The sequence below is a fragment of the Ciconia boyciana genome, chromosome 11, assembly GCF_034638445.1.
Source record: "Ciconia boyciana chromosome 11, ASM3463844v1, whole genome shotgun sequence".
Classification (NCBI taxonomy): domain Eukaryota; kingdom Metazoa; phylum Chordata; class Aves; order Ciconiiformes; family Ciconiidae; genus Ciconia; species Ciconia boyciana.
Window position 1 is genome coordinate 3,693,354 of NC_132944.1, and position 23,094 is coordinate 3,716,447.

At 35.8% G+C, this 23,094-nt stretch overlaps 1 protein-coding gene across 1 annotated transcript in view; it reads right to left on the reverse strand.

The window, feature by feature from the left end:
• Window positions 1–23,094, reverse strand: part of ATP2B2 (ATPase plasma membrane Ca2+ transporting 2) — a 440,022-nt gene that overhangs the window by 304,839 nt on the left and 112,089 nt on the right. Inside the window, exon 2 of the mRNA XM_072875775.1 lies at window positions 20,580–20,631. The gene's annotated coding sequence lies outside the window, so the exon portion shown is untranslated. The remainder of the gene's footprint in view (window positions 1–20,579; window positions 20,632–23,094) is intronic.

Genomic DNA, 23,094 nt, shown 5'->3' on the forward strand with positions numbered 1-23,094 from the left:
CAGGATTCCTAAAAAAAAAAAAAAAAAAAAAAAAGTTAAAAACCAGCAACCATCCTTCTCCTCAGAAAGTATGGGGAGGGGGAAGTGTTGAAGACAAAGGATCAAAGACTTTTCCTGGTGCTGCCCATGTTCTAAATGCCTGAGCTGAGGCTCTACCAGCCTCTTCTGTCCTGTGCTCTTCTGCTATACTTGCTTCTACTTGCTCATTTTCCTAATTGCCTATCAGTTCTAACATAAATGTAGTAGTAAGAAATAAGGTTCTTCAGAAGTCTAACATAAGGACTTCTATCATCAAAAAAGCTTCCTCATACTCTAAAAATTGAAAAACAGTTTTTTTCTGTAAGACCCAAAACATTTAGACTAATCCTTAATCCTAAATTCCTATCTGGATTAGTTTCTTCACCAAGCGGTCAGGATTTCACTAACTCAGAGAGGCACTGATGGCAAACTAGTATACAATTATGCACGAGCAAAGCAAATGTAGCCCTGTGATGCATACTCAAGTAGGCTCTCTGATGTAGATAACAGTTTTTGTTTTGCCATTAAGAGCCATAGTTTTCTTGAAGTTGTGATGATCCAGTAAAAATATCACCAGCCTTAAGTCATGTACCTTTTTCTTTCTTTCCACCACAAAACAAATCATGAGTGCTATTGGCACATGATAATATTAATCAGCAGTGGTACTAAAAACAAAACAACAAAAAAAACCAACAAAACCCCCCAAACCAAGTTGAACTAAACATCTTTAAACTGTGATACTTGCAATACTCAAGGAGAAAAAAAAGAAACAAACAACAAATTCAACAAGCTTACCTAGTGCTGGAAAGGACAACATGCTAAAGTTTTTTTAGCATCATTGGTCATCATTTTCTAGATGACAAAGCACACTACATTTATATTTGCATGAGTTTGTGTATGCATGTGTGCCCTTTTTAAAGTGGTTACATATAAATGTATAAAGGTTTTGGAAATACCGTCACTAAAACACTGAAAGCTTTCACACTGTCTTATCTACACCCAACTTTAACTTCAGATTGAAATGGAAACCAAGAAATTCAGGAGTCATTCTTCGGTTTTATTGTCAGTGATTTATTGAATAAATTAAGTAAGTAGGAATGGGCTGGTTTGCTCACTCAGTGCTAATGTTCATACAGCAGTTAACACTGCAAGTCTTGTCCAAACTGGTAGCACCTCAGGTAAGAAGGAATGGTATTTGCACAATACTGATTTTAGATTCTCTAGACTGAGCAGTTCCACTGATCCTATAGCAGATATGTGGCATCTACAAATGAAATAATTCACCTCTTCTTTGTTGGTTTAGTAAAAAATGCCTTGAGGTCCTCAGCGTTATTAGATACATATTCTTGGAATCTTCATGTGGTTATGACCTTCCCAGTTACAACCAGACTGGAAAGATTGCAATAAAGAAAAATATCATAGGCATGTTTTAATATACATATTAAACTCTGCTTCTTCATCAAGAATCCGACATTAATGATATTTGAGACTTGATTGATAGTATTATGGATATCCAGACTTCTAACTCCTGCAAATGAGATTACACTGGAGTTGTATTGCAAGAGATGGAACAGGATGGAATAATTTATTTCCCTTTAGTTCAAATTTCAAGACCCAGCTGAGAAAATGCAAGGATTAAAAAAATAATTGTATGCATATTCCTTCAAATAAAAAAACCTCCATTTCTCTTCTCTCTAAAAGAAAAGAGGTCATCACCAACAGAGTAGGATGGGAATCAGGGTGAGAACGTTTCTAAGGAGGGTCGCCTTTCACAGGGTAGGCACAGAATTGCAAGACTGATTCTTAAACAGAAGTGTGAAGATAATCAAGCTCTTTAGGCTAAGAATTCTCAGGACAAACACACACACAGAGACGTATATGAACCTGGAATAATCAAAGATAAAGGTTTAATGGAAGTATTTATTGCTTCCATATATTATTTCTGGACAAATGCTAGGTGCTGAACAGAAAAACAGAATACAAATATACACACTGACATATACCCAGAGTTATGCAAAACAAAAACCAGAAGTACACCATAATTGTTTGTATATTATAGAAGTCAGAATATTGCCAAATAATTAAGTACATCTTCTTCCTTTCAGGAATCTAACTTCATCCTCTGTAGACTTGAGAAATCTACATGGATCTGGATGAAACATGGAGAATAGAATATGAGCTGCCTCCTTAAGTGTCAAGTGATCATAGGAGGATATTTGATTTCTTTTTTGCCCCGTAATGTGAACATAAAAGAAACTGCACTACAGCAAGATCTCTGCCATGGGCATCAAGCACCATTTTTTCTTGGAATCGTTGCATGAGACATCGAGACAAGCACTGACTGAACAAATCAAAGAGAGATATTTATCTACAAAGAGTGTAACAGATTAAATCACCAATAATTACAGATATAAAATTAAGCAAAGATTAGTCTATAATGTGGTTTTGTAACCATCTATTTTTTTGAGAGTTAAAGTTGGTACCATCCTTATGAACTGATCTGCAGTATCATCATAAAGAAAATTTAAACCAGTTTATCTCATTTCCCTAAATTTTTTTAAATAGCCTTATATACGCCTTGACATATAAAGTATGTGGTTATTTAGAGATTTGTCCTTCATCGTTCTGAAATTAATTTTCCTTGAACGCTCATTTCCTGGCTGAAGTCTACAAGAAAGTAATACAAAAAGAACTTCCAAGGTTAACGTTGACTATGAAATAGATTAGTGGAGCCTTTAGTTCAGAGGATCCTCATTCAGAAGCTACTACTTGTGGCAGAGTGATGAAAACAGTAAAAAATTTCTGGACTGGTCTTCAACAAAATGATAAAAGATGAGATTCAGAATGAGCACTCCTCTTAGTGAAGACTGTCCTCTCATCACAGATTTCCTATAATTCCTTCAAAAGTCTCTGATTTCTCATTGCAACTATCACACAAGTTGATTACAATGATTTTGTGAGTGGCTGGAATTTTCCCAGAAACATTTCCAAATACAGTCAAGTTCACTTGGCACACAATGAGCTAATTAAGAAAGAGATTATTAATAGAGAATTGAATGGAGTCCTTAGCTGAATTATCAGGAGAAACTTCTGCAAACACAAAAACTACTTCATCCCACTGTTTCTGTAACCTTCTGCGCCCAGGTCAGTCCAGCACGATGGTGGGGTCTGGAAGTGTCAGTACACAGCAGACATGAACTCGACACTCCTCAGTTGGAAGGAAGGCTAAATGGTTTTGACCTTCACTATGAAAGCTAAGCAACTTTGCAGCAAAGTGACTTCCCTCTTTACTTAATGGGAATTTTTCAGTAAATTCACTCATTCTTGGCCATTGAAAACAAGTCCTAAAACTGAAGGTATTCCATGCTCAATTGTTAAACAGAAGAATGGTCAGGTATACACATTTTTCCTCTTCCAAAAATACCTTCAATTCATGGTAACTCTGAGCTGTTTGGGTTGCAGCACTGTGATAGCTACCAAAGATCAAGTTCTAGCAGCAAGATTAATTTTACATAATTATTTCATATCAAGAAATAAGAAAAGCCTGAAGTATTTTCATTTGATCCAAAAAGGATGCTTGATATGCAGATTTTGTTTCATTTATGATTAAATTAAAACTGAATACCATTAAGAACTCAAGGTGGGAGTTGGAAGTTAAAGTTAACCTGAGTTGCCAGCACAGTATACACCAACATAAGATAACTTCACATAAAGCTTGAGGAAATTTTATCAAAAGATATGAAAGGAAAATTTAAGTAATGAAAACAAAAAAATTCTTATTAACTAGTCTGCTATCCCCTACGTTACAGTCTTTATTTTAAATGTTATCAAAATAAAGGTAATTAGGTTGTCATTGAACTACAGTACATAAAAGCCGCTGAAATTTTCATTTGCCTAGATGTTTAACCATCATTTTCTCAGCAGCTAATCTTCACACTTTGAAAGTGAATACAGAAAGTCTGCTTAATTTCCTATTATGTAACATGTACCAAATGCAACAGAAAGTAATATGAAATAAAACATATCTAGAAATTTTCGATTTTACTTGATATTTTATACATAACACAAATTTAATTTGACAAGAAGAAAAGTAATAAGAACAGAAGTCATCAATTTAAAATTGTATTATTTGGTCCTAATCCTTGAAGATGTGAAAGTCAGTCTGAGTTTCCATGGAAAATGTTCTATTAACAAAAAAGCAGGAAAAAAAAAATTTTCAGCTACTAGTAGATGAAAAAATATTGCTGTCAAGTGATTAAAATAGGAATTAAATTTTGTAATAGTCTGAAATATAGTAAATTCCACTACAATATTAAAATGCACTCAGATGCATGAAATACATGACACAAAGGACATCCGCAGTCACATTAGAAAGACGTCTCAATTTATAGTCACAGTAATATAACTTCTTTTTCATGTACTTTATACAGAACTTAGATAGAACTACTTTTCTCTTATGCAGCTTGGCACCAGCTGTTCCTGAGAGTGGGAAAAATAGAGTAAAAGAGGACATTAGGAAGTGATGTCCATAGTTCTTGTAAGAAGCCCCTTCACCTTTAACATAGCAATCCTTCATCATCAGAGCAGGACGCAGATACAAATTGGTAACAGCTTTCTGTTCTTAAATAAATGAGAATAATCAATACTGTGGTATAACAACAACACTTTTTCCATTCTTGACCTTTTATGTCCAGTTATGTAGATTATAGTACGAACCATAAAAATATCCATCAGATTTGGCTGCTTTTCCTAGACTTTGAAATTTGCTTTTCTGACAGGAAGGTGGATAAGTATTTCACCTGACAAACTAAAAAGAAATCACAGCAAGCTTCCACACTGGTATTTCTGTAGCAATATCACCCACACTGGTATCTTCTTGAGTAATGGCTTGTCATGGAAAAAGCAATGTTAATTAGGACATGATGTAAACAGCCAATTTTCGCCCATTCCTTGCCATCGCTACGTTGGATAAATATCTGCATTGTTCATAGCACTCAAATATATGTCTGTCTACTGACTTAAAGTTACTTTAATAGATTTACTGCCTACTAACATACCTGGATTTTACTTATTTTAATTATCAACTTCAAAACCAAACTATACTACAATAGCTGTTCAACCTGTGGTAGCCTAAATATAACAAAAACTAATTAAATGTCAAGTTTTCAGCTAGTCAGTAAATTCTTTTATTTATAGCCAGATGATGATTATAGCAGAAGACATCAGCAGCTTTCACAATTCAAAATTCCTTTATATTGGTTGCAGCACATAAATGGAGGAGATAATTTCCACGGTCTAGATAGCCTGCGTAGAAGTCATCACGATTTCTTTAAAATGGAGAGCAGGTTTTACATTAAGCAATATCTTGTTAGACTAATGTGCTTACACTGAATGTTATGCATTTACGCTCATATGTTACATACTCTATCAGTTACATATTCTTAGGACCAAAGCTATTCTGTAACACAATAGAAAAGAAAGTGAATGAAAATTTAATTCCAAACCATCATTTCTTTCATCACTATTTTGCATTTGTACTTTTGTGATGGTCTAGTCAAAGCATGAAAACTCCCACAGCATTCAATAAAAGATGCAAAATCAGCATATTAGACTTGAGGCACAGAAATCATATTTTAGTGACAGCTTCGCTAAGCATCATTTATACAATTTTTTTTCCACTCAAATATTCTAAATTCAAGTCATCTTGTACATAACAGTAAATTAAATTGAAAAGCAGGTGGGGATGAGTGTAAATACATGTATGAGTTACGTCCAGCATAAAGCAGCTAGGGCGAATTCAGGAAGGCATACAAGCAAAAGAAAACTTTGAGTCAAGACCCAGGTATATGTTAATCTACCATCATCATATACACTCTCCTTCTAGGTGAAGCAGGTTATCCTATCTTAAAAATAAACTGGACTCAGGTCCACACATTCAAAGCTGTTATAAACTAAACAGTACTTGACAGCTGAGAATTTACTGATCCTAATTTTAGAAACATCATATGGATAGGGTCCAAGACGACAAAGGTACTGTAACCTGCTATGAGAATGCAAAGGGGAACAGATGAAAAATCTCAGCTTCATTTTAAGAAAACTAAACGTTCCTTACTCCACAGAATAAAAAAGCTGCAAACTTGTTTCTTCGTCTTGCTTTTGTTTCTTCTTTTCTTTCCTGGCTTTGGATAGTCAAGAATCACAAAGAAGAAAAGAAAAAATGAAACAAAAAGAAGAAAACCACACTCATTATTTTAAAAATGTAGTTTTAAAGCCAATTTAATGATATTTGCAATCACACTTGCAATATGCATTTTCCGTATTAGAGAGACCAGCACTTGGACCTTAACAATACTACAGGCACCTGCATAGAATATTTTCAAAAGAACATATGCTTGATTTTGTCTGTTGCCTAAGGAGCAAGAAGACGAGATAGCAGTGACAATTCCATTAGAAAAACAAAACTTCTTCATGTGAAAACTTATTCTTGTTCTCTAAATTACTTGAATACTTAAAAACATAAGGAAACATCCATTAAATACTGTTGCTCATCTCAAAGCCTGCTATATACAAGCTCATTTGCCAATCCCCATTCAGGGAGGAGAAAATGCAATTCAAAGACAGAAGTGACAAAACACATTCTCTTACACTCATAAGAGTGGTGGCCAATACATTTGGGCCAGCTTACTTCCATTTTTGACTGGCAAGGACCTTTTCTATCTATAATTACTATTGGCAGCAGAAAGCTATCTCCTTCTATCCGCTGCCTTTCAGATAACCAATTCATTTTTTTCCAAAACATTCAGATCATAAAACCGTATTCCAAGTATCCCACATACTATTTTATGTTCATTGTTCATATGCATGGATGTCGTTCCAGAACAAAATACTGACTTTTTGTTAAGTATCTATGGCTGAGTCATAAGGCACTTAAAGAAAGAAGCTTTAGAGGAACTACTTTGTCCTTTTCTGTCAAGTATTTATGTCAAAACAACGCTGCTATCATGTTAGTGTAAAAGAAAGAAATTTAATGTGGGACATTAACATAGTCACTGTTATAACTATGCTTTAAAAATTTCAGCAGAAACCTTTCCTGTGCGTACATTTATAGGAGCACTTTTCGGTCAGATACTTCCTTGAACTGAAATATGAGATACATAAACCATCAAGACAATACCAACACCATAAGCATTATTATACATTTAGAAATAGAGCTTAATCAGTGGTCCACTTAATTCTGCATCCTGGCTTGAACAGTGGCAGTACCAAATGCCTTGGAGAAAAAAATGCTGCAAATAAGAGAAGTCTGAGAAGTCTGCAATTTGGTAAAACCCATCTACATGGAAGGGTTCCTTGAACTGATTTCTAGCTCTTCCTATAGAAAATAAACAAGTCAAACTTTAATTACAGTAAGCTTTCACACACAAATGGAATATACGTAGATTTAAAAAAGATTTGCAAAGCAGCAATTTACTTTGGAGTAATGTAATGTTATTTAATTGCTTCTAATTAAAATTATTCTACAAATGTAAAACAAAAGTGTCTATTAATTCTCTGCATAAACTAAATTTAGATATCAACCGAGCAGCTTATTCACAGTATTTACTATAATTATTGCAATACTTTTGTAACTTTGATGATTTAAAAGTTCTGGGACTTGATACCAAATAATGGTTTCTGCTGCATAAAGCAAAATAATCTTTCAAACTCCCAGTACCTTTGTACTTTGAATGTGACTCACTAAATTTACATTTTGTGAAAGTACATGTAGGAGTAAAAGCACTTATGTATTATCAAGAAATATGACATTATAATCCCATGAAGTTACTACTTATAGAAAAAAAATAAAACTGTTCCCATTCTTTTCCATACCTAAGTGTAAAGTGAATACCTTCCATTAACTTTACCTTCTATTAACTTTGTAAAGAAAAAGGACACAATATTTTTGCATATTTTTTAACTTCACTTTTAACACAAAGTTTTAAAATTGGCCATGAAACATAAAAATTAGAAATATTTTTCAATAAAAGTTAACTCATCTGAAAATAATTTTCATATTTAAAACTATTCATTGATTTGTGTCAAATCTGACAAAAAGATGTGGCCAAAGTTGGGGTGGAAAATTAAACAGAAGATAGAGAACATTCTGCAAACATCTGTATTTTATAAATAGACCAACGTAAGGCCAAAAAAGGTCATTTCTTTAATTTCTTCTCTTCATTTATCTTTCTTATTCTCTCTCCACTTTTTTGCTACCTAGTTTCTCATGTGGTTCTTCAAACACCGACAGACCAACAAAGCAACTGCAACATAGATTCGGCGTGCCGTTTTTAGGTGAAATGTGCTAACTGAACATTAAAGTCATTACTAAATTCTAATTCTACGACATTTTCTTCACGCAGATAAGCCATTTTATTCTGCAAATTCTTTAATACTCAGAAGTTACAGTCTATCACAAGAGAGAGTTATGCTTGATTTATTTCACAAGGAGATTGCATTGACATATGGTTCAGCCACCCGATGTAGTTCACCCCACTAACACTTGAGCACATACCTCTGACAATAAACAAACAGAGAATCGGGGGGCGGCGGGGGGAATGCAGAAACATCAACTGCAGGTGGGTGTAAACTTAACTGTGAATCCCTCAAGCACCAGTGTTCACAGCTGAACTGTGTAGGAGTGGTCACAAGAGTAAAGAGGTTACTTTTGGTTTTAATGTGGGGTTTTTTCCCCTCACCTGCTTATGAAGAGAGACTGTAGCAGTGCCCTGGAGGAGTGGCAGAAATCAGGAAAACAATTGTAATAAAAAGAATGGGGTTGTAAAAGTGAGTTTGATTGGAAAAATGGCCTTAAAAAACCACCAATGCACAAAATGTGACATATGGCTACAGGCTAAAAGCTTGGAAGCTTTTTGAAAAGCTCCTATCGAGGAGCTCCTTCTGGAAATGGGGAGACAGACCAGGAAACAACCATACACACCGCTCCTTTTCCTCTTTGAAGACACTTGCTTCTAGGACTTGGCAAAGCCGTGGAGTGTGGAAACTAAGATACCTTTTTTGCTTTTAAACTTTGCGTGGGGGAAGAAAGTAAATGTTAGTTAACAATTTCTACAGTATTACCATTGATTTCTTCAAAGAAACCGGTTCAAAGAGCCTACTGAAGAAGGCCACAAACTGCCACCTTTAGGCACAGCTGTACTGAAGAAACATCTGGGCAGTGCACAGTCAAACGTTGCGCTGTTTCAGCAACGCGGTGTATCTCTGTCAGTGAAACAGCATTTACCTGTGCCTAATGAAATTCAAACCAAATTACTACCAAAGGCCAGAATGAGATAATTTGTGCCATGGCAAAGCAATAATCAAGAAAATAGTATTGTAGTGACAGTAGCACACCATAACTACTTTTCTCACAGCAATTTACTTCTTTGCATCACTGTATGGCACTGAATATACTCCTTCACTGAATGGATCCCCATGTGAAGCAGACTGTTACACTTTTTTTTTTACCTAAAACTCACCAAGTCTAAAAACAGGCTGTTAGTTAAGAAAGGGGAAGGGAAAATACATTTTAATAAACAAATGGATTACGTGAATACAAAATGCAGAGGGGATATTTAAAAATTGGCCAAGATCAATAATTGTTTTCCTAATTTAACTCATTATTCCTGCTTTTAAAGTGTCTGTTTTGAATATCTGAAAACTAAAACCTTGAAAATGTACTGTTTCAGGGAAGATTCTGGAGTGCAGGAAGATATTCCCAATGAAACAAAGTTTTTTCTTAACTTCAGCAATTCACTAACAAATCATCATTCAAGTCTTGATCCCCGGGGCATCTTAGAAGCACTTCTGCAGTATTAATAATAGGCCATTTAATTCCCCCATTGATTTCTAATTTCTAATTAGGTTTTAATTCATGATATAACTTAACCTTTCATTCTGACAGCCTGTATTCTTACGGAAATAGGAATTTATCTTCCTAAACTAAAAGTTTTTACAGTCAAGATTGCTGGATTATGGTGTTCTTTCTGCTTGTCTACAATCTCCCTTAAGCTATTCTAAAATAAATCACAGTGTTTATTATTGAAACATTCTGGTTTGCCCATATCTGCTTATTCTTCTCAGCTGTCACTGGCTTGATTTTGGAAATGTTTCATCTCTAGGACAAGAGTTGGTAATGTTCCATGAATTACTATCTCAAGCCACATCAAAAGATCCTCTATACCAGGAACCTTGTCTTAAAACAGTCTTTAAGAGTTTCAACATGGAACAACACTGAATGAACTCCTCATTCCACTGCATATCACTAAAGAGACAAGGTACGGTTAACGGGCTCATTGTCCTTATTTGACTTCTCCTAGCTATGGATTGCTGCAGTACTTGACTCTCTAGAGGTTTCTACAGGACAGCTGCTTCTATTGTCAAACTGAAAAAAAAAAGAACCCAAACCAAAACACAACCAAAAAACCCCCACACAAACCTGCTGCTTTTGCATTATGATTCTTATTAAATTTTCTGCTCCACCAGGTGTAAGGTTACTAGCCATCTATCTCCAAGATCTCTTGTGGTCTTAAACAGAACAGAACAAGAACTGGGGGTAGAACAAGAGCTAGAATTAGGGTAGAACAAGAACTGGAGTAGAACAGACTAAGGGAAGAATTAGGGTGACACTGGAGTTGGAATAGAACAGAATTGGAGTAGAACCGAATTCCTCGTCAGTGCACCTCCACCTGCAATGCAGCACACTCTTAGCTCTCCCTCTGCAATTCTGGCAGCAGCAGCAACCTGCCGAGCAGTGATCAGCTACACTTCGGGAAACTTACTCCTGCTCCGAGCCACGTTGTCACTGGAGAAACATTTCAAGATTCTCCCAATTGCCTATGCTGGGGAGAAGAGTAAGACATTGTGAAATGTTATTCTTTCGGTTCTTCATCAAATGGAAGTCTGAGTTTATGCGTTATGCCCAGTAGATTTTCCTGTCATGTTTCAGTATAATTTGTTTTGTTCTAAACGTCAGCAAAAGGTAGAGTCAAGCAAGAAAAAATTACAAGACTTTTTCTCTATGACATATAGCACTGCCTGGATGGGATTGGCAGGTGATAGAACACTCAGATACTCGTTCTGACCCACGGAGGTTAAAAAGCATTGTTTCATTGCAGCGTTAGCATTTTCAAGTGTACCAAATCTTCACATCAATGCAAGTGAAAGAAATCAATTGCCATTTTTTCAGTTCATATTTTTTGAAAGAGCAGTACACATTGTTCATCCTAAAAGACATGCTGTTTTTCTTTAGTTTACTGATCTTATTATAAGCAAATATGATGGCAATCGACTTTTGTCTGCCACAAAACAAACAGCATATTCAGTTTTCAACACCTAGGCAAAAACTTTTCTGGTTATAATTTGAGTTTAAACTTATACAGCATGATCATTACCATAAACAATCTGCAAAATGACCAGAAAACAAACACCCCCCCTTGTCTTCTATTAGAAAACCCCAAAGAAATAAGCACTGTCATTTCAGCTCTTCTTTTACTTTGCTCTCAAGGATTTTGAAAGACCAGCTGAAAAGAATTCCTTCCAAATAAACCAAAGATTTTAAACAAGCCGAAGAATGATTCCTTTCAAGCATACCTTAATAAATCTCTCTGAATAAAGAAAACTTAAAGGTAGATAAATACTGTCTTTGAGGATAAAGAATTAGGGAAGGGCTCTAAGCATTACAAAATGATACTCATGTTTCATTTCAATTGATTTTGTCTACCTAATCATAAAAAAAAAGAAGCTTGACTTTCTTCGTCCGGAAAGAGAACAAAATATTATTTTAAAATATGATATAGCATTTTCAGTTTAATAATACATATGTAAATACTAAATGTGCAGATAACGGGATTTGGATGACAAATTTAAAAAGCATTGCTCTTCATCATTAAATTCAAGATAATCAGCATATTCTGCTGAAGATTCAATTAAAAAGCAATACTCTAAATTTATTACTCAGTTGTAAATATCAATTCAGTTTGCATGCAAAATATAAATCCGCAGTAAACAGCTAAATCATTCTGGATGAGAAAGTTCGCCTATACACCGACCCAAATAGCAAGAGAGAAAAGAAAAAACAGAAAAGCCACAATGCTCTCATACTTCTCCAAAAATCAAGAATACGTGGTACAACATATCATGCCTTAACAAACCAATTTAACTGATAAAAATTTATGATAACCAAGAGGCACAATGAAAAAATACATCGTTATTTGGTTATCAAATATTGTAAATTATTGCTTAAAAATTATGTTAATTTTATTATGCCATATGGGAGATGGGAAGGGTCTGCCAGACCACAATACTGACAAAAATTTCCTAATCAAGGTTGACAGATAACCAAATAAACAGATTGACAGATAGACAGAAATTGCATATGCCTCATTTCCTTTAAAGAAAACAGACTAAAAACAAGGTCTTACTAATAATTATCACTACATCTATTATAGCGACTATTCTAGCACCCACAAACTTCAACGTGACGTGCAATTGACAGAAAAACAATGAACCCAGAGAGCGTATCACCCTAGAGGGCATGGGAAAACCAAAGGAGATGAATCAAAGAAGAGCATCTGTGTTCCCTACTTTTATTACTTCATTAATGTCTTCCAGGTGTCCTGACTCTGCTGGAGAGGAGAGTTTCAACAGCGTGAAGAAGCTCGCAGGGGTGAGTTACCTCACCTGGATAAAGTGAATAAAGGAAGAAGGTACAAAGATGGGGACAGCAGCGGAAGGAATGAAGACAGGCTTTTACAACCTGATAAACTTAGTCCTGGCTTTTCAAGCCCAAGCCTAGCAGCTGCTCCAAAACTCCGGCCACGGGGGAACAGCCAGCTTTGGCAAAGTTGCCCCACGTTGTCCCAGGAAGCCCCTGCACAGCAGCAAGCTGTGGAAACACAGAGCTCCACAGCCTGCAAGACAGGACTATCGTTTCCAGATTCAAGTAGTGCCCTAAGCGGTAATGGACTTGATTTTCATGTTTGCCTCTCCTCTCCCATAAGTTCCTGTTCATTATTTCCATATTTTCTATTTGGCGTATAGGCACAGTATAAAACCAAGTTTGAACTAAATTTCTCCATGACTATAAAAATATTTTTGATTAAACAGATGTCAGCAAAATTTTATGGAGTGAAAATTGAGTAACAGATGGTGAGGTCTGTGGAGTTCAAAGAGGCTGTATTTTATTAAAAAGGAAATTTGAGGAAAAGAAGTATTTTGCTGGAAATACTGATGCAGTATTTAAGCAAATGTAAAAATATTCTTACTTGATAGAAAATGTAAGTTTAAAAAAAGGGGGGCCCTGTTCATGCCATAAACCTCAGACCATTAAAAAAGGGATTTTATTCTGCTTTCCTTTTACTGAATACAGCTTTTCATCCGTGACATCAAGGTTCTCAAAGAAAAATAGTATACTTCATGGAGGAGAAAAAACCCCAACTACCAAACCGAAAATAACAATGACCTTGATTAAGGATCATGGACAAAACACATCCTTTATGTGACACATAAGCTATTGTGAAAGCAAGTTTAGGAATACTTAACCGTGGGATAATAAATAGTTATCCCAACTTATAAGTATTAAACAAAATGGCAAATAATAGCATATACCCTATAGGAAATGAGACTGAGAAGGGTTATAACTCGTGACTACCATTAATGTTGCCTCTGTTCCAGCTTTACCACTTAGAATAGTAGGAAAACATTGCCACCAGTGGAATATAGACAGAGAGTAAATGAAATTAAAAGAACGGCATAAATATAATTATTATAGTCTAATATGATTTCTCTCCCTATTCCTATGGCTCACAAGTCTTTTTTTCAAGGTGATATTTTTAACATTTTATTAAATCATTGGGAAAAAAATTAAAAAGGCAAGTAATAGTTTCAAATTCATGACCAGGCTCATTCTGCATCAAAGAGAAAGCTACAGTGCCCTATGGAATAGCAGTCAGTGAGCTACTTTAGATTTCCGTGGAGAAAGACTTAGAGAAATCTAATAGTTTCAGAGCACTTAACCATGTGGAAAAGAGCTACCTGTTCTCCAAATGAGTCTTGTGCACACAGGTCAATTCACAGCTAAGAGACGGCCTACGACACCAACACAACATTGGTATTTTCACTGGAGGCACAGCAGCATGGAGGAGTGACGGCCGAGGCGCTCGCCCAGAGAAGAGCTGACACAGCCACGCTCCCACCTGCAAGCTGTACCAGCCGGTGCAGCTGAGCCTGCATCAACACAACTCAGCTTCATCCAACAGAGTGCACTTCTCATCTCCCCTACCAAAAGCCTGCTGGAAGCTAATTCTGACTCTGATCTGCTCCTGCTGCAGCACAGCTCAGAGTTTTGGTACTGTCTTGGACTAGCTTTAAGTACACACTGACGTAACCAGTAAACGGATCACAAACACTTTATTAGACAGATATTTTTGATCTTGCATCTTAATTTCTCAGTGACATCTTCTACCAGATACTTAAACTGTGCTGTCTGGATTCCCGATGCGTATAGTCTTATGGAGACATGGAAGCTGCTGTATCCTCTCACTTCAGAAATGCCGCTTATTTTTCAGAAAGTGGTGCAATAAACTGAAAACCCCAAGCCTCTGAATCCAGAACCAGTCCTTCCAATTAATCAGCGGTAATATTTATGGTTTATGAACTAAGATCATGTCTTATCAGTAGTTTTAGACCTTGACACCAACACCACAAGAAATACACATTTTGCAACAAACACTGTATTTTACCAGTGAAATACAGTGTACACATTCAGCTTATGGCTGACAGTGATAAAAGAATCAACTAATTCAAGCTTATACAAAGCAAGATATCCTCCTCAAGTTCTACGCTTCAGGTTTTTGTACAGGTACAAGCTATTCAGAGGCAATGTTTAGCTTTACAAGTCATCCATCATTCCTTCCTCTGTATTGATTCATTTATCAGTCACATCCAGGTATCTTACACTTGTTCAGGGAGACCAAATAAAAACATGAAAAAGTTCTTGGACTCATGTTACTACCAAAGTAATTTAGGTCACACTTAGTACAGCCCTCCAGTCTTCCCAAGGAAAAGAAGCGTTCAGATAACTGATCAGATTCAAGCATCTTGAAAGCATCTAAAATATTTTCACAGTGCTTTAAGACCTAACAATTCTGTATTTAAACAAGCACAAAAAAGAAACATGGGGGGGGGGGGGGGTGCTGTTAATTACTCCTATTTACAGGCTTCGTTTAGCAGTTTTCCGTATCAGTTAAAATTGAAGTTGTATCTTATTTTCAGCGATCCAAAACTCAAGGCAAGTGACAGAAATTCATCAGATAAATGAGAGACTACCTTTCCAGAGATATAAAAGAAAATACAGCTTACACGTCTCAGGTATCATCTTTTAGACCTATTCTTTATCGTCTGAGGGCAAACACAATGATCAATCTACAAAACTCCTGAAATAATTACCCAAATACCTCCTCTTTAACTTCAGCTGTTCAAGGATTCTGTAGTTTTCAAAAGAACTCTTAAACACAGGACATTTTGGTTTTTTAAGTATTCAGTGTTAACGGCATGAAATTATCACTCCAGATTTTAAAAAGGGATTTCAAAAGCCTGACCCAAGCTGATAACCTTGGTTAAGATTTTCGTTTCTGGATATTTAAGATAAAACGGCTGAGGACTTATAAAGAGGAGATGCCACTTTTACAGTGGGAGAAGGATAGTATTTTAAGTTGTGATAAAATTCTCAAATATAAATGCCCCAAGTTAATGTGCCAGGGTGTTCATTGTCTATTTTTTAAAGGAGGCCCATAGTGTACAAGTTAACTGTAATATTAGAGTTGAGCTGATGGTGCAAGGAACGATCATCAGTTCAAAATTTACATGAAATCTGTATTTAAGCTCTACACAAGAGGCAGTTCAGTATTTAGAAATATCCTAAGGAAGGTCTCATTCTCATCAGTGCTGGTGCTGAAGGAAGCATTCATCATTCTCTTGCATTTGAATCTGTCAGCTGTGCTTCTGTACTAACCTGTTCACTCCTATGTTTTGGGTATTAACAGCCAAGAAAATACTCCACCTAGGGCAACTACGAGTCCTCCAGCATTGCGCTAGGGTGCACTCAAAGCAGACTAGAGGATTTCAGTGAGGGGACCTGGGTGAGTGCACAAGGGCGGGGGATTCCTATTAAAAAAAAAAAAATTGTAATTAGCTTTTATCTCATGGGGAGAAAGCTGCTATATAGGAGAAAGAGAAGACTGAAAATCACTTTAAAGATCAGTGTATCGTAGCACTTCTCTGAATTTTGAAAGTAGAAAACACACATTGCCAAATTTGGATAAGTTGTCTTTTTTTCCGCTTTGGAGTAAGAAGTGTTAACTCTCATCCTTCCTCGTTTTCTGACATGCTTTAGGATTCATTGTGCATGTAGGAAAGGAAATGATTCCACCTCTTGAAGAGCAGGAAAAGGTAACTGTGGAGGTTGTGCCTGGAGAGAGATCACTTCTCCATATTCAGTGTCAATGTTATGGGGCCTTGGTCCCATTTGTCAGCGCCAAACCTGACAACTATCAGTGCAGTTTATTGCCAGATGACACAAGGAAAAAGGATGCTTTGTACAATCTTATGGAACCTTCCTTTATTCTGCAGTGAAAGGCAGAAAAAGTCCATCTAAAAATACAAGATCATTTGCAAATGGATTAAGAAAGAAGGACATTTGTATCAACATGCGTAACACTCCCAAAATTGAATGAACTTACTTAGAAATAAAAAGAACTTGTTAAAAGCATCATTTTAAGGACACCTCAATGGCTAATTGTTAATTCCATTCCAACCAGAAGTTTCTGAAGAGCTGCCTATGGAACACTTTTCACTGACAAGTTATTGTTTAGATAAAATACCATGTCCACCCTGCAATGTTTGTACTGGAGAGGATAGTACGCTGAAAACTGATACTATTCTCAGTCCATAATAATACTAATAAATAAATTACCTGGGATTTAAATCAGTCATTAGAGTTCAGTGTGGAAAAACTTTTGAAAACGAAAACCAAAAATGACTTTTTTTTCCTGGCTTATACCAATACTATACTTATTACTGAGTGTATAGCACTATCTTTGATGAGAATTTATGCCATTTAGAACTACTGGTGCAACTACGCTGGTGCTAACGGAAGTGAGCAAACACGCTGTTAGGCAGGACTGCATTATGTGGATACAGAAATTCAGGGCAGATCCCAGATTTTTTCACAGAGAATGCTGTACACTTTTTTTCCCCCCCCAATTTACAGGACACTGTACATTGGGAATGTCAGTGGATTTCTGAAAGTGGTACAATGTTTGTGGTACTGACTGTTACCATTGCTGACACTCTCCAAGACACACGTCACAAGGGGACAACTAGGAAATTGTCTCACCAAATGCAGCTTTGCATTAAATGCCTTCTTTAATGGAACCTGAAAAACACTGCACTCTGTTCAAGGTGATGATTAAAAAAAGAAACCAAACAGTTATGGTCTGTCTGATTAATTGCTCTACTTAGCTAATTTGATAAGCTCTCAGTCAGTTTTTCTGTGCCTCCTTCATTGGCTTGAACTACTTTGTAAATTAATCTAATTATGAACACCTGCAATCAAAAGCCCCATCTCTGCAGAAGTTACACGACTCTTATTTATACACAGCATTTTTAAAAGGTCAATTAAAAAAAACCATCTTGCCACAAGAAGAATTTCTGGGATACAAGGCAGGCATACAATAAGGGTCGTATTCAGTAAATATAGGAACCACTCCCTGCACTCCAATGTTTCATTCCCACTCTATACAGTAATATAAACTGCATTCGTCAAGAGAATTCTAATAAAAATTACATTACAGCAGACAAAAGATGACAAATGATTCAAAGTAATTGCAATCCCCAAACCACATTAATCACATAAGCCATATATCAGAAGGTGAATAATAACGCCAGGTTCAATTTAGAGTACCATGGGTATCTGAAAATAAACTGGGGACTTTACAAAGAAAGCTCAGTATTTTTATACCATATTAGAAGCATGTAAACTGATAAAACTATTTTGGAAAAAAAAAACAGTTGAGCTTCATCTATAGTGGGCATATTTTAGATAATAAAAGATTAACTGTGTATTTATGGGTCTAGATGTATGACTTACCCTTGATTCACAACTGCTAAGTAATCCATTTACATTTGCAGCGGTTCTTCATACAGGACAAAATTATTTGCAAATATAGTACAAATGCAAAAGTTGCACTGTGGTCATTTTGAAAGTATGAATGGTAAACTGATTTTCTTTTTTAAAACTAGTTGTACTGATAGCTTTAACTGATGTCTCTGATTGCTATTTCATCCTAATTTTTTCTTGTGAATATAAATTAGAAACAAAAGGAAGCACCAAACAATTTTACCTGACTATGCAGATTTTTTGACATTAGATTTGTAATTCCTTTTCACAAAGTATTTTGTGTGCAGAATTTTCAATACTCTGTTTTAATCATCATTTTCTCCCTCTCAAAACCATTAAAAAAGATTGGACAGCATAAAATGAATTTTTCCATCAAATTCAGAAAACTTATAGTTTAGTTTATCTGGGGTTTTGTGCTAGCCTTGATAAAATGTGTTTAAAAAAATTAAACTGACAATAATACTGTCAGACTTGCCCAACTCATAAAAACAATTTGCATTAGTAAAATTTAACTATAAGCCCTTGAGATTACAATGGCTTCTTGTATTTGTTGTAAAAAATATTTTAGCTAAGCAATGCCAAGCTTGGGGCCTTATGCAGTAATTGTGTAAAGAAAAATTATGAACCCCTGCTTTAGAGAACATCTACAAAGCTTGCAGTAGATTACTGCTAGATGGACTCTAAAATGAAAGACAGTTTTATAATACCTCAGAGCACAAAATATTGGTCCAATATTTTAAAACTGAGAATATAAGAAAGTGAAATTATTAATAGAGCCATTAACTGTCTTTCTGGGGCTCCCAGATTAATTAAAATTGGCTAAGATCCTCACAGCCTTTCCAAATCTCCAGCAAGCACCAGCAAAATAGCAGAACTGCTCCAAATATCACGATGTTGTACAGGAGACTATGGAAAAAACCTATGCATTACATGGAAAAGTTGCTAGAATGAGGGAAAAGGGTATAAAACAAACAAAACACTGGAAATACAGAAACTTTGGCATTAAAAGACCTGACAGATGTTAAGCTTTTGTTCTTGCATTAACTCTTATTCCAGAGTGATGAGCAATTAAATGTAATATGCAACTGAGCAAGGGTTGTCCTTGGTCATGATCTGCAAAGATGCACATAAAACTTTACCGTTGGCTGTTCGAGACCCTGCAAACCAAACTATTCCCATGGGTAAGTGTGCTTATTAAGAAACCAATGAATATGCTAGGATTAAACATTTTTAGTCAGGAAGCAGCAGTGCATTTATGAATGTGACTGGACTCTCAGAAATACCAAGCAGCAGCTTAACTGAACATGTCTATTGATTACCTTGACAGCTTAATAAAGCAGATTTTCAATGGCTGACTGAACTTAAGTGAACTAGGGAAGAAGATTAAAAGACTGTGTCCCTTAAAGCCTTGGCCACTCCTCTGACATCTTTAATCCCATCAGCTAGGGAAAGCTGTTTATTAACTTCTGGTCTCAGAGGTAAAGGTCACGGAGTAGCACAGACATCCTTTGGCAGGTAAGGGAGAACTTATGAGGCAGGAGAAAAAAAAAAAAAAAAGAGGGGTGGAACCACATGAGGATTCAAGATACTTCCAAGTAAAAGGCAAGAGGAAAAATAATTAATTTAAAAATATGTATCAGTAAACCCAGAAATACAGAAGGTGTTTTCTACTTAGCTCAACAAAGAACAGAACATAGTTGGAAACTATTTGATAAACGTGAGGCTTAATTCCAAGAGATGGTTTATTTTCATGTCATATCCGTAATAAAAGTGGTAATTTCCTAATATTTGGAGGAGAAGGGGAACAGAAGAAACATGTGCTGCTTTGGAGGAGCACAGGGGCTTATTTTGCCTGTACAAAATGAGTTTATGAAATATTTTTAACTGAGTTATTTTAAGAAGTGCCAAAGAGTTGGCAGCCATGGAGAATTACTTAGCATAGATAAAGAGCCTGAAGACATGGAGCCTGGACAAAACGGGATTCGCTGGACCCCAAGCTGGGCCTTTTGTGTTACTGTTTGCATCTTGTCATTTGGGGACCAGTCATGAATTAGGATGCCACTGCATTACTTAAACTACAAAAATGTCCCTGTCCTGCACTGTCTGCAATTTTTAACATAACCATTGAAACTTTGAGGCCGTTATCAGATTCTTCACAGATTTTTAAAACTAATTTTGCATGGGATGTTGTATAAAACTGGAAATTTGTCACTAATTCAGTACAAAAGATAAAGACTAAACTCATGTCAGTGTGTTTATGATCATTTCAAATGACTGACTGACAAAATAACATAATATCCCCTGGAATGATAATCTATATAACTTAACAAGATGAAGTAAGGCTTACCATGAACATAGCACACAGCGTGATGCAATCTTTGTGCCACAGCATGCAAGCCCTAATAAAAATAAAGAAAAAATAGTTTCAATTTTGGAAATTTAAATTATGACTAGATACAATGAATGTAAAATTAGAGAAAAAAGCAGTCCAACCATTTAGATCCAAATGGTTTTATTGCACAATTAATAAAATTAACCTAATCTCTTCTGTATTACTCCCTAATTGCAAACTTAAAAGCGAGTCTTTAAAAAAAAAAAAAATCTAACACACCTTCCAATATAACTGAAGCATTAAAAATTGTCTAATGCAAAAAAAAAATCAAAATAATAATACAGGTAAAAGCTATTACACTTGTTGCCATTTATAATTATTCTGTAGTAGCACTGAGGTCTACAAGTCTTAAATAGAACTGGTAACCTCAATTTTTCTTAGAATCAAGTATTTTGAAGGGAAAAAGGTCTAGTAAATAAATACATGTATGAATCAGGGTATATGAAAGTTTTACTCAGTTTCTTTTGGAGGAGATGAAAACAAACATCTCTTCCAAGAATGACATCAAGACAAACATCTAGATAGCTCTCTGGTTCACAAATCTAACTACAGGATTTCTAAATTTTCAACAAAGAATCTATTTAAAAACCTTCTGGAGATGATTTTAAGTAAGCAGAGACATAATACTGTGTGTGTATCATATTTGTCAAGATACAACTTGATAAGCATACAGTCTTGTTAAACATACCATCTTGCCACTAGTCAGATAATCGTTTCACTAAGCTGTGAGACTTATGCAGTTACATAGCAATGACAGCCTTCTAGGGGTTTCAGAACAGGTACATTCAGTATCAATTTATCTTTCAACTTTTCAAAGCACTATTGGAATGTAACAAAATGATACACGAACTGAATGTACATGATGCTATTAACAGCCAAAAAGCAAGTCTTTGAATCTATGAGTTTCAGGGTGAACACTGCACGCCTGTTCAAGTCAGAAATTAAAAGGACAATACAACTTATTTGAGAGTCAAGGCTAAGTTAGGTAGGTGACACATCATAAATGAAATTGAAATCTGGCCAAAAAAAAAGGCTAACCCTCCTAATAGAACTGCCATGGAATCTAATTACTGCAAGTGATCAAAATACCTTTCTTTCATCCTATGCTAACAGAAGTACTTGCAGTAGTTCCAAGTCAAACACCTTGCTCCGCTACCCAGGCTATCAACATCACTTTTCCACATTTATTCCGGAGATTTCCCGTTGTGGAAATACATGAAAGTGGCTGAAAACTAGAGCTCTATCTTTTTGAATTGCATGCACAACACTGGAGCTAAGCAACAGCAGTCCATCTTCTCCATGAACTGGCAATGCAATCCGTGCATCGGATACCATTCCAGGCAATTTGCAGGTAACTCCAAGAATCAAACTAACTGCAAACAGGGACACATATTAGGGGAAAACATCTAAACGCAATAGCTTTAAAGTACAGCAAGTCAAAACAACTTTAGCAGCAGAGATGATAACGATGCAAAGTAAATTAAATGAGTAAGAAGGGGGACTCCCAGTGCAGGACCCGAAGCAGCACAGACGCAGTCATAGTCATAGGGATACTTAGCTCTGCCTTGTCTACACCACAGTTCCCAACGCTCACTATTTGAGGCTTAGGTTGCAAAAAGCGTCTTTCTGCCTAACAGTACAGGTATGTCATTAAACCTCCTGCCTCCATTTGCCTCATCAGTAAGGTACTTCCACTTCTATGAGGCTGGCTTTGAGTATAAATTGAGAAGACAACGTAAAAGTGCTCAAACACTAGGGTGATAAATTCAAATAAATGTCTAATCAGTATTCTCAATATTATTTCTCTGACTTTATAACGACTCCACATTTTCAGACTGGGAAAGATAACAAAACCACAGTCCAGGATTATAAAACTCTAAGTCCCAGAGTAATCAATGCTAGTTTTAAAATGCATTGTTGCTTTGATCAGGGATTACTTAAGGCTCCATCAGATCAATATTTCTTTATGCTTTCATCTGGCATTCCCAGAGTTTTGGAAAATGATAGTTGTTAGAAGTACTGCATATTGCTGTAAAATTCCCTGTAAAGGAGTTTGATCTGAGAAAGCCAGTCACTCATGGAAAAAATTAGATTCATACAGAATTTATTGTTAAATAAAAACCTTTGTGCTTCATTTGTTTCCCTAAATAGCTTAAACCCCTGCTGGAGCAGAAATTCAGTATGCCTGCAATCATTCATTTGCTACAGTTGGCTGAAAATATGAATAACCATACAGAAATTGATAATCAAAGAATTTGCTAGAGAGAAAAGTAGTTTATTGATTTTTAAGACTGTTTTTGATGCAGGAAAGGTTTCATCTTCCCAAGTCAAACTGAAGATTGAACTGTAAAGAAATTTATGTGAGTTCCCATTTCTTCAATGTCCTAAAAACTTGGAAGAATCACAGAGATGGCAAGAGCAGACTCTTCATCAACAAACCAGTTTCTTATGAGAAAGAAAATAGATTGTT